The sequence below is a fragment of the Hesperophylax consimilis genome, chromosome 28, assembly GCF_061612785.1.
Source record: "Hesperophylax consimilis isolate HC1 chromosome 28, BYU_Hcon_1.0, whole genome shotgun sequence".
Classification (NCBI taxonomy): Eukaryota; Metazoa; Arthropoda; class Insecta; order Trichoptera; family Limnephilidae; genus Hesperophylax; species Hesperophylax consimilis.
Genome location: NC_142863.1, coordinates 19,013,461 through 19,026,715, shown reverse-complemented (window position 1 = coordinate 19,026,715; position 13,255 = coordinate 19,013,461). Strand labels below are relative to the sequence as shown.

General features: G+C 33.4%; 1 protein-coding gene across 1 annotated transcript in view; it reads left to right on the top strand.

Moving 5' to 3' along the window:
- The first annotated feature begins 2,948 nt into the window (after positions 1 to 2,948).
- LOC149410308 (oxidative stress-induced growth inhibitor 1-like) overlaps positions 2,949 to 13,255 on the top strand; it is a 125,683-nt gene continuing 115,376 nt past the window's right edge. The window contains exon 1 of the mRNA XM_089648521.1: positions 2,949 to 3,171. The gene's annotated coding sequence lies outside the window, so the exon portion shown is untranslated. The remainder of the gene's footprint in view (positions 3,172 to 13,255) is intronic.

The window sequence follows — 13,255 nt, the reverse complement described above, 5'->3', positions numbered from 1 at the left end:
GAACTCCAGTGAAAAATATTTTGGCTTAAAAAATGTATTTATTCGTATAGATCAACGAACCCAGATTCTGAATATGTAAGTTTTTTTATTATATATTACACATAGAATTTTTAAATTACTAGCTGACGTGTACCCGCGTTACTCGGGGACTTATAAATGGTTTGGGGTAATGTTTTGACGTTGTGAATTCTAGAGTACCTGACTATTGTGGAAATAATATTTTTTTAATAAGTATTTGTTTCACTTGATCGTGCCATGTCTTCCTTAGACATCCTCGACCTCTTCAACCATTCCACTTCCAAGTCATACTTTCTCCTTACACCTCTTTTTTCGCTTATCAGTAATTCTCATTATTCCACAAGTAATTATTTGATTCATGTATTATCATCAAGATTGTTACTGTTAAGACTACGTTATGTCGACTTTAACTCAACTCTTTATCTCATTTCAGTGCAGAGATAATGCGATAAGTCTTTCTCGAGCATCCCCGACTTCTACCGTTTAAACCACTTTATAAAATACCATAACATTAAAACGACTTATTTGGGTGGCATGACTAAATCCAACTGAATCTGTTGAGTCTGAATGAGTCACTGAACGAGTCACGAATCAAATTTCATTCGGTTTTTGCATCTTCAATTTGTGTGTACCTATTTAAAATTCTTCATTTTGACTTCATTGTTGTTGCTTAGCAGTGTCGAAGGAATTGAAATTACATTCATTAAATTAATGATTTATAGGAGTAGTATTTTACAAAGGCAATTTTAAGGTTATTGTCAAAATTGGTTGAGCGGCAATATAACACAATAATAATCTGCCTACATAATCATATATATATGATCTTTTCATTGTTGATTATAATAATTCTAACAAAATAATAGGTATCCAAAAGGGAGAAATTCAAGAATAGTCATTGAATTTTAAAAGAAAATACGCAGTCGAAACACCAAGGTGTAATCAAACTAACAGGTACAATATGGGTAAAATATGGAGAAAACATTTATTAGATTACTTAAATTAAACTATTGTACTGGCATCAAAATTGAGCTCCACAAAAAAATGTAGTTGACCTAAGTCATAAAGGAGACTTCTTATTGCTATTTTGATGGTGTCACACCACGCTCTTCCTAGTAATGCAGGTTTTCGAACACTGTAAAATTGTTTATCAAGTGCGGTCAAGGATGTATTTTTGCACTTTTGTAGAATACAATAATAATCGTGAAGAAATGCCGTCGACGCCGCTATATAAACTACAGTGCCTGTTGAAATAAAACATAGGATTTTGTGAATGGTGACCTCACACAGACAAATTACAGATTTGGTGCGTTTTGGGGAGACCCGGAAAATTAAAACTTTGAGAACTATTTCAACTATCAAAACTACCTTAAACAATTAAAAAACGTACTGGTAAATAATTTCACTCAAGGCCTTTGTAATCTCCGAGGATGCTGTGTGGGAGTCTTTTTGAGGAGAGGAACGAGGGAACATGGGTGTTGAAAAAATCTATCTTGTAGGGGTAAACAACACGGAGGCATTTGATTAAAAAAAAATGACTGAAGTTCCTTATTTGGATGACGATGCAGCGGTTTTTCCTTGCATAAATATTATATTATCTTGTGTTATGAACTAAGGCATGGACATTTATATATAAATATAGAACAAAAAATAATAATAGTGAAAAATTAATGTTTTAGTACAATTTATTGTTACAATTTACAACGTATTGTTGTTATGTTATTACAATTTATTGTTGGAAATGATATTTTTAGAAAACATCAATTCAATATAGTTGTCATCTAAAAACCATCAGACATGATACATATTTATAACAAAATTATGTGAAACAATAAAAAAATGTTTTTTGCTCATTGAAGATTAATATGTAATGTATAAATAATAAATAAGTATCAACAGTTATTTATATAAAAATACGCAGCACGAAAATATAATAAATTACGTACCTACTTACCCAAGTTTATCAGTATTTTTTAGTAATGGTAATTCCATTCCAGGGCTTCTTGCCAGGTGTTGCCAGGGCTCTTAACAGAGACAAACTTGACGAACGTAAATAAATATCCATTAATATCTCTGCGGCAACTCGAGTTTCGGGACTACCTGCGTAAATGTAACGTCACGTGAATTTATTTTGCGTCACTCAACACTTCAAAATCGATCATTTATTTTTCTGTCAAAATAAATATAAATTATGCGTATTTTCTTGAACTGAAGAATCGAACAAATCTGGAATAGGTAGGTACCCCTAAAGTGTCCAGAGTATATTATTAATGTCAAATACATATATTTAGGGGTTTCACACTACCTTGTCTTATGAAATTAAATTTGTTGGCCATCTTAAAAAATAAAGTATTGACATAGTTTCATATTGGCATTTTTTTAAATGCGTAAGTATTTTATTTTTTGTGAGGTTAGTCGTTATAATACTATACTTTTTATGAGAATAAAAAGGCTGAAAATCAAAACACAAATTACAAAATTCGGATAAAAACATATTACGTAAACATTCAACACATCATGTATTTATTTGCTCGAAATAAAATATTATTAGATCATACAACATCTAAATAAAGCAGTCAATAAAACTTTGCTTGGTGTGTTTTTAAACAACCGCTATGTCGCGTTGTTTGACTTTTGGTATATTGAAGCATGTTGCATTTTGACCTTTTTGAACCGTCACCAACTTTTTCCGCTTTTTATATTCTAATATATTCATTCAAATATTATCAGGTAAAAAATCTCAAATTATATATTTTACAACAACTAGCCCCGATTTTAGTTGCTACAATAATTTATTTTTAAAGCTGGAGAAAATCGATATAATATTTCATGCTGGCAACTTTTGTAAAAGCACTTTGAAAATTCGTATTTACTAAATTCGATGCTTTTGCTAATATTCAGTATTTTATTAGACGCCAACGTGTGCTGTTCTTAGTGCCGGAATTGTGACATGTGCTCTCGATAAATCGAAATTACGTGTAATTGTGAAATACTTCGCTATCTTCAGAGACAGACAATAAAACCTGGTTCAATTTCTGAATAAATTAGTGCTTTTGCCGCATCAAACCACTGGATTAATGTTTCAAAAATACAGTTTTGTAAAATTAAAGGAGTAGCTGCGACCTGCGATCTGTCAAAATACCGGTACCTTCACACGTGAGTTTTACTAATATTCCTGTCTTGTGTGGATATGATTTTCAGTTCAGACCTATATGTTGGTGCTTTGTTGCTATTTAAAAATCGTTTCTAGAATATTCACGGCTTTTTTACATTGCATAACTTTAAACATGATGCATACAAATTGGGTCTATGATCCGATAGTTATTCTTGAAATATCACTATGTGTTTACAGAATTATTCGCACGCGTAATTTATTGTAGTAGTTTAGTATATGGATTAGAAATGTTAGTTTTTATCCATTTCACGAACCTCGAAATGATTTTTTTGGAGTATTTTGAATCACAAATTCGTGTTCCCACTTCTCACCTACCATTTTGGATATTTCTTTTTCATTCCATTGATACCTTGTAAAAACCCAGGTAGATAATACGCTCTTGCGGTTTCCTTAACCACAAAATGACCAACAAATGTAATTTACAACGTAAGTATACATATTATCAATGTTTTCTTTTCTTTTGATGTATAATCTCGACCAATTATCATCATGGTAGACAGATATTTTGGGATCAAATGTAAATATTTTACGCTCATTATATTATTCATACCCTTTAAATTATGGAAGAATTAACCGTGAAATACTCACAATATACTCTAATTGGGAATGCAATAGTCCCACTACCTCCAGGCACTTGTCATTACGGAAATATTTACATAACCGCCGCACTTAATAGGCATAGATTATTGAAATTAGTCCTCGTTTTAACCTAAAGGTCCGTAGTAAGATTTAAAAAAAAAGAGAAGACGACTTGAGAGAACGATATGTAAATACGAATGTTGAATGTTGTAAAAAAACACGACTTATTTAAAATAAAGAAAAAATCTCTCGATAAATATCTAAAGTAGAATTAAAAAAAACACATTTTTTTAATAACTGTAACATGAATTAACAGAACAATGTGTTTTCAATAATGTTAAGATCATACTTTGCGATTTTTTTTTCTATCGATGGAATTCATATAATTGCCGTTTCGGCTCGGCAAATGTATAGATATTATCTAAAAAATAACGTATATTTGAGCTTAAAAAGTTGTGTTCAAAGGAAATATGTTATACATATATCGGTAGAAATTTTGAATACGGGGCTTAATTACTAATGAGAAGAACCGTGAACAAGAACCATGTAACTACGTTTGAAGAGATGGTAAAAGACACGTTAAGGTTCCATTTTTAAACAAAGTTCAAAATTTCTCTTTGAAACGATCCCATTGCCGCCATTTTAGATTTTTGCGAATGCTTCGTTTCTATCAAAGTAAGCATAAATGACTTATTAGCCCAATCTAACAACCTAATAACCTATTTCGTGCATGTAAATAGTTGTTTCTTGTATTAGGTAAATTATAATTACTGGCCATGCAATTAAATTTTTGTAAATGGCTGTCATTCCATACAACGAAAGCGAATTTTCATTTTACTTAGTTGAAAATTAGAATGTTAAAATTTAAATTTGAATGTAGTTCGTCGACTTTTGTTGTAATCAAGGGGAATCAAATGGTTTTATTTAAAAAAAATCGTGTTGAGTGTGGCCAGCGTTCCCGAATAAGTAATTAAATTACCTTGTGTATTATTTGTTGAAACGAAGTGTAATTTCCATAATCTGTACCAAAAAGCGCGACCGTTACGTAAATAATTATACAAAAACTAAAAGATAATACAAAAATGCTACGAATTTCTTATCAAAACACATTAATTCCAAGAATTTGGAAAGGAATTTTTACACTGAACACGCTAATTTATTCCGTTGGCCAGATTGTCAGCGGAAAACTATAGTAAAAAGGAATTTTTAAAATATTCAATCATATATCTATCTATATAAATAAAAATGTAAATGTTCGTTTGTTCACAAACTTAAATCTCCGAAAGTTATGTACCGATTGTTTTTAAATTTTGACACCACGTTGTCACTTGTTACAGGCAAAAACCAGAGATGTGCTTTATTTCGAATAAATCTATTTCAAATGGAAATGCAAAATGGGTATGTTCCATTTTGCATTCTAAATGCTTTTCTAAAAACCATTTTGCATTTTAAATGCTTTTCTCAATGCATTTTCCATTTTAAATGCTTTTCTAAAAACCATTTTGCATTTTAAATGCTTTTCTCAATGCATTTTCCATTTTAAATGCTTTTTTGCAACATTCTTCCTACTATCTCCACTCATCTTTTTTTCATAAGCCCCAAATATCAGTCGGTCCTCAACCTCGCTATGAGAGATAATTTACATTTTGTCAAGTTGCTCCCTGGTAGGAGCCCTGGCAATTGAGTGATACCATTACAAAAAATACTGATTCAAATACTGAACATGACGCTGTAATATTAAATGTTAGATAGCAGTTTCTATGTTTTTACGTTAGCAACATTAGTCCCGCGCAATTTTTTTGTGGTTTCATAATCTGTAGTCGTGGTGTTGATGGATTTGCCATCATGTAATATGTTTGTTCTACATTGATGTCCATTATTAAATGACAAAATTGTTTAAAAATTCTATAATTATTTTAATTGTTTGACCCGAGAAACCATTTTGCATTTTCAATGCATTTTGAAAATAGGTATTTTGCATTTTGCATTTGAAATGCTTTTCTAAAAACCATTTTGCATTTTGTATTTTCAAATGGAATCAAAAATCAAAAAGAATGAAGAATGAAAATCAAAAAGTTTTGACCCATTTCCATTTTGCATTTCAAATGGTTTTGGGTACCCATTTTGCACATGTCTGGCAAAAACATGTTTTTTTACAAAAAAAACAGCGCCATCTGTTGGACAAACATTTTTTGCCGTGTGTTAAACGTAAAAGCAACACGCGGTATTGTTTCTCTATGTGCACAGACAGACTGAGCCACAACAACGAGTGGCGGGGTACAGCTAGTTCATAATGAAAAAGTACACTATGCCCACCTTTGATCGTAGATCGATGCATGTCACTGGTTTACAACCATTATAATAAATGCATGAAATGAAATTAACAAAATAAGTGGGTATAATGATAATCATAAATCGAAACATATATATATAAATTAAATAATCGCACAGACATATGAATATATAGACTAGAAATTAAAGATGAGGGGTAAAATCAACTGTTGAAGAACGAAGGGGGTAAAGCTGACTGTGATTCGTCAATAAATCAATCTGACAGTATATAGGCATCTGGCATTATTATATCACCATTTAGTTCTTAAAAGTAACATCTGCTTTTGAATGAATAGAAATTTTTACATGGGAGCGCAAATTACTCGCCACGTTATGAACAAATTTAAGTCCAAATTCGGCAAAATAAATTTCTTCTATTTTCAGAGTCGAATATTTCGTTTACGTATTTAGTTAAGACACTTTTATAAATGTTCATAATTTACTTCCCAGCAACCAACTAGCTTTGTGTTTCGCGTCCATACGTATCTCGATGTGATAGTATATGTTTCTACAACTGATCCATATTATACGATGTGAATATGCTTAAAATAAAGTAAAATAATGCTTATATATGGAATGTAATACGACAATTGGGTTTATTCTCTTTTTCACATCTATTTTTACAAGTTTTCATACCACAAGCCACCATTTTGCCGTGTTATTTCGTAAAATGAACAGATGATGCCTCGACCATAGCTCGCACAAGAATGATGACGTCACGTTTTCTAAATTCATGGGAAGCCATACCCGAGCACAGCCGGCTCCAATGGAACCGGTATGGGGAGTGGGGATAATACGCTTTTAATCACTTAGGGCAGGTCTACTAATATTCATATGTCTATGAATAATCGTATATTTCTTTAGAATTAGTAGAATGAGGTCGTCTCCTACAACGAAATTTCACGTTTTTTTCAAATGGAGCATGTTGACAGAACTTTTTGAAGTTTTGTAAAATACCGAATATATTATACAGCGTGTTAAGTGACGTCCTTGACTTACTTTAACGTGATTCCTGACATTATTTTGAGTTAAAGTGTAATTGAAATTTTGGAATCGGATAACGTTTTTTTTATCTTTTTTTTTGTCACAACCAGTCAAAAAAAATTTCTTCCACAATCACATGGTCACGCAGCCGACTAACCGACCATCCCGATCTTCCAGATGGCCAAAACCCACTGATTTTTTTATGTTTTAAGTTGAAAAAAACTACATCAAATATGTCAGGATTATGGGTACAGAAATGGGTATTCAAACTGATACAACGGGTATAAAAATGGGTATAGAAACGATATTATGGGAACCTATCGCAGCGAATGTTGATTCGAACACAGTACCCACACATGAATAGATTGAATACATCATTACTCAAACTTCGAAATCTGAAAAAATAATTCCAGTGAAATAAACAAAAAGTTATTTTTCTCGAACTAAACAATGATAAAAAGAACACACTGTAAACCCTTTTTGAATATTCAAAATCGATCATTGTATAAGTTTGTTGTCGCTTTTCCCCTGATAATAAGTAGGTAAAAATCTGTTTCTAACTCACTTTTACAAGGACATCATTTTCGGAAATGTAGATGACATACTAAGGTAAGACTATCGACAAGCAATTCGGAGATCGCGTGCTCAAATCCCGGCGTTCGCAAGTAAATTTTCATTTGATAACAATTTATTCATTTACAATAATATCTCAATATCGCCTTGGTATAAAATCACCATTCAGAAATGAAATGATTTGGAACCAGATCTGAATAGCCAGATGCTTCCCAACCTTCCAATTTCCGTCTTCTTTCTCTCCCCACTACCTTCAGCTTCACAGCACTGGTTTCAGAAAGCAGTTGGGACTCTTGTGCGTTATCTACATTACAAAATATGCAATAGTTTGCACCAATACACGCAGTCCTAGCTAGAATAATATGTTCGACTGTAGTTCCGCAACCCACATAATATAATTTTTCTTTTTGATTCTGATATTTCAACAATCAATTATATTGTATTAATTTTCATTATGCCTTTCTGTGTTACTAAAATAGTTGAATTTTAATCAAAACCGACTATCGACCTTGTATCGTTAAACTACCTTGTGGTTCGATAGTAATATTGTCGTTTAAATAAGGCTAGAAATACTTAACATTGTGAAATTAAACAATACTACTGTTATTTAGGTTTTGAGGTGTTCCCCAGGTATCGGCCTTTTGGCCTACTTTATTTTCAAAACGCTGAAATACGTAAAAAATAAACTAATCATGAATATGTATTACTGTCGAGTTGTAATTTTTTTATTTTTTTTATTTTTTTTTATAGTGAATACCTCATAAGAGTCCCAACTGCTCCCGTCTGGAGCCAGTGAGACTATGGCATCCCCAATTGGGGGATGTTGTGAGGCTGAAGGTAAGTGGGGAAGGGAAAGAGGAAGGTGGGGAAGTACCTGGCTATTCAGATCTAGTCACTAAACACGGCTAAAGCCATTTGGAGCAACATTTCAATTCTGAATGGTGGTCTTACACCAGGGCGATACTGGTAGTATCTTCCACTCTGGAACGTGCCGCAAATATACTATATATTATTTAAATTAATTCATTGTGAAATAACACAAATTAATCAAATAAAATTTATTTGCGCACGCCGGGTTCGAACCCGCGACCTTCGGAATGGCAGTCCAATGCGTTACCACTGGACTATGCCGGCCGTCAATTAATTTAATTATACTGTGGTTAGCATTTTTTAATGTTGATACCTACCGCGTAAGAGTCCCAATTCTCTAGATCCATTGGGTTTTACTGCATCTCCAATTATTGGGGTATGTTGTGAGGCTGAAGGGAATGGGAGGTGAAGGAGAAGGGGTAGAGGATGGTTAGAAAGTTCCTGACTATTCAGATCTAGTCACCTAACACGGTTGAAGCCATTTCAAGAACCTTTTCGTTTAGGAATGGTGGTCTTTCACCAGGATATCTTCCACTCTGGAACGTGTCTTAAATATGTTAATTTAATTATAATAATTTTGTTTTTGTAATTACTCTTTAAGACACTCGAGTGAAAATCTATTATTATTGATTCAGTATATTTTTAAAATATATATATCTAACTTACTTTATAAATAGTGTAAACTATTGGTTTTCGAAATAAAATAAAATGTAAAATGACAACGTGACCGTTATGCTTGACAGTTGATCACGATTTGTTCAAAATCTGAAACTGGCCGAGAGTCGGAGTTAAAAGAGGACCGTTCAAATGGCGCTGATCGTCGATTTGATGGTCGTCAAGCAATGTGGCGATGGATTGAAACAACCTTACCTTAGTCCCATTGCATCATGCTTATGTTTTACTACTCGTGGGAAGGCAGCCTAAAGCTTCTGATATGCGGACAACTGAATTAATAATCCATAGAAGTGATCAATAAATACCTATTTTAAGAAAAACAGCTTTCGTCAATTTATATTAGACTTTTTCACAAGGAGAAAAATTACTGATGAAAAATATTGCTAATTAAGAATCTGTTAAAATGGGATTGCAGGCCCTTTACGAAAAATTGATAGATTTCCTGATAAACTTTTGGTAAACTACTAATGTATTGTCACGATGTCGGAATACGTGTTCATAAAAATCCTAACATTTCGTCATTATATATTATCAAGACACACGCTGGTGCATTAACACGTATCACGTTTATCAGGTAACGGCCTGCAATCCTGTTTACCGGATTACCAATAGTTTGAAGAGGTTCTTAATAGATTAGCAATACTCAATTTTCTCCGCGTTCCAAGTCAATTAAATTGATTAGCTGTTAAATGATAACAATAATAGGATACTTTGTATAGCCCCGTTTTTGTGAAAAATTACCTTGAGCGCTGTTCAATTGTGACTTCCTAGGCTCTATGTAATTATGTACCAACAGATATAGAGAACTTGCCAGGAGTGCCAGGTTACTTCAGGTAAAACATTTTAGAAGTTGTCCAATTAACACAACTTTAAAAAGTGTTATAAAGTGATGAAGCAAAAGAATGTTATTTTGTTTTTTTTTTAACATTAACCCCACACTAACTAACTAACCATCACTCCGTTTCCCAGCAGGGGTAGGCAGAGAGGACGGACCGCCAAACAACTCGGTCTTGGCACACACTCCTTGCCTCATTCACATTCATACATACTCTTCTATTATTCTGACCCTTGACATGGCCCGACTCGAGTATTTGATTCACTTGAGTCGGTCTTCGTCGGTCGTCCCCGACTTCTGCTACCATTTACATTTGCGTCATATATTCTCCTCACACTCCTTTCTTTGTTCATTCGCTCTACATGTCAAAACCATCTAAGCGTCCCATTCTTAATCTTACTCAATACGCTTACCGCTTAGCCTTAGATTATTTGCGGATATCTACATTTCTCACACGATCATACATGGTTTTACCACACATACTCCACAGGAATCTCATTTGCTGCACTCACTGTCATACATCAGGGTAGGTACCAGCACTCCATTGGGGTATTATTTTTATGATTAATTTTTGTGCTTTAATAATGGGGTCGAGGGCACTAGAAGAAATATTACCTCAAGCTAAAATTCCGTATTCTATGTGTGATTGGCATAGTGAGAAATACAGTGATTTTAAAAGTTTGGGGTCAAGGAAATTACGTGATTGTTTGAAAAAGTAAATAGATTTACGAATTTTGTTTGTAATGTTATAGATATGTTGTTTCCAGTTTAGGTCTGTGTCAAAGGTGTATGTACATCATTAATTTAGTCAGGTATTTACAATGTCGCGGATTGTGAAGGTTTCTGACTTTCTGGATAGTAAATAGAGGAAATAAAGTTTGAAAAGGTGAGCTTTAAGTTTAGCTCTAAATTCTATCAAGTCCTATCTTAAATCATGTGACTTCAGTGATTTCGAAGCAGTTCTAGAAAGAATGGAGGCCTCAACAGGGGTAAAGCACCCGTTGAAGCCCACATTATCAGATAAATGAAAAAATAAGTTGACACACTGACACGCCCACAGTACGCTTCTATCAGATTACCGCTTCCTACTGAAGGCGTTATCTGGTTTCGATCACGACCGATATTAGCATAAAATGGCCAACTGATCCGGTTTAGTCCGGTTCGACGGATCCTTTTTATGTAATTTTTTTGCTGCAGTTTTTTTTCGCTTATCTTAAAAACTTTCCATGACTCGACGCGTTTGAAGTGGGCTTATAGAAAAAACTGCACAAGTCAATATCATTATTATTATTATCATTCGCTATTATAAATTATATCTATTGTTGTTAATCACTCAACAGCGCCCTTGAGGTGATTTTCCTCAGAAACGGCGCTATATTGCTATTATATAACCCCAATCTTTTTCAAACACAAATGGAAAATTCGTAAATGTAAATAGATCATCTTCCCAAACTTTCTCTTTCCTTCCAAATTTGGTTATAAGGTTCTTAGTTTGGGTTATTTTAATAATTAATGCGTATTTCCAAATCTTCAAACACAACTTACAACAAACGACAAATTTAAAAAAAACATGGTGGTCGTTTAATGGAACTTTAAGCGTTCATCCCACTTTACCAACTTCAAAAAACATTTTTTTATGGATTTCGAAAATAGCTTTAAAATATTATGGATTCATTTCATAGAGATCAAAGCGTCAAAGTATTATTTTTTCTGGTTTATTTGAGGGCGCTCTCCGGAAAGCTTTTATTTAAGCGAGCAGGTTTACGTTAGCCTAGCTGCTCTGCCCCTTCGGCTTTATATGCACAAACAGCAAGAACGCACCGAAGAGCCAGACTTGAAGAACATGAACTGTTTGAACAAGCGGATGGCATCCTGTATGGTGCTGGCATCGCTGATTAGTGATTATCTAATAGATTTTAAACGCTTTTTTCTCGAAACCACTTTTTTCTTGTTTCGTTGATTTTTTCTCCGGAACTACTAAACCGATCATTACGAAATTTTAACCACACATTCGCCACATGTGGATACTGCTGGAACTAGGGGAACATTTCGAATTTAAGGTACTTTTTAAAAACAAAATCGGCTTATTTTTGGGGGTTTTATTATTTTTACATAAAAAAATTCTATCTCTTTTTCGGACAGTCGAAAAACATCAACAAAGCGATACATACCTTTTTCGCGAGGGGCTATGCGGATGGTGCTACCAGGGATACATAAATTATGTAAAATAAATTAAATAAAATTTTTCATACATTAACAAAAGGATATATGTACATCAATTTCTTTTATAGGAACCATACAAAAAATTCCCAAAAGTACCTTATTTTTCAGCCGTCTAAAGTGGGGTGAACCCTTAATGCATCTTTTTCCTTTGGCTACTAAATTGGCTACTCGGAGCAAGTTGCGCTATCTCTTGCGCCAACAAAATAGTTATACAGGGTTTTCCAATAAGAGGTGTTTTTTTGAATAGCCCGCTATTTCGGTAGATGTTACTTTTGAAGCTGTCATTTTTTGACATTTGACAATAGAAACTACGCCATTAATAAAAATGGAACGATACACGCTTCAACAACGCATTGAAATTATTAAAATTCACTTGAGTGAATCAAATGCAAATCATCTTGAGTAATGAGGCCCATTTCCACCGGCTTCGTCAACAAGCAAAATTGTCCCACCTGGGGCTCGGAAAACCCAAGAGTTATTTTTGAAAAGCCTCTCTATCCTCAACGCGTGACTGTTTGGTGCGGTTTATGGTCGGGCGGAGTCATTGGACCTTACTTTTTTGAAAATGAGGCTGGAGCAACAGTTACGGTGAATGGATTGCGCTATCGAGAGATGATTAATGATTTTTTATGGCAGGAATTGGATGGTATTGATCTGGACAACGTTTACTTTCAACAAGACGGCGCTACGTGCCACACAAGCAACGAAACCATTGATCTTTTACGACTAAATATCAAAATAACACCTCTTATTGGAAAACCCTGTATTTATTTATAGTAAAAAAAAAACATTTGACAACTTTGTTTTTTTTTTTTTAAGAATTATGTTTTACAGAAAAGAAAAACAGTAATAAAGGTAACAATAACCTTTATAAAGCATTTGTCTAACTAAATGTGTTTTTTTAAAGTTTCATATAAAAGCGAAAATCGTTAAAACTTTTGCTATCTTTTCGTAAATTTAAAAAATATTTTTAATTGTGTGTCCGTTTGTGATAT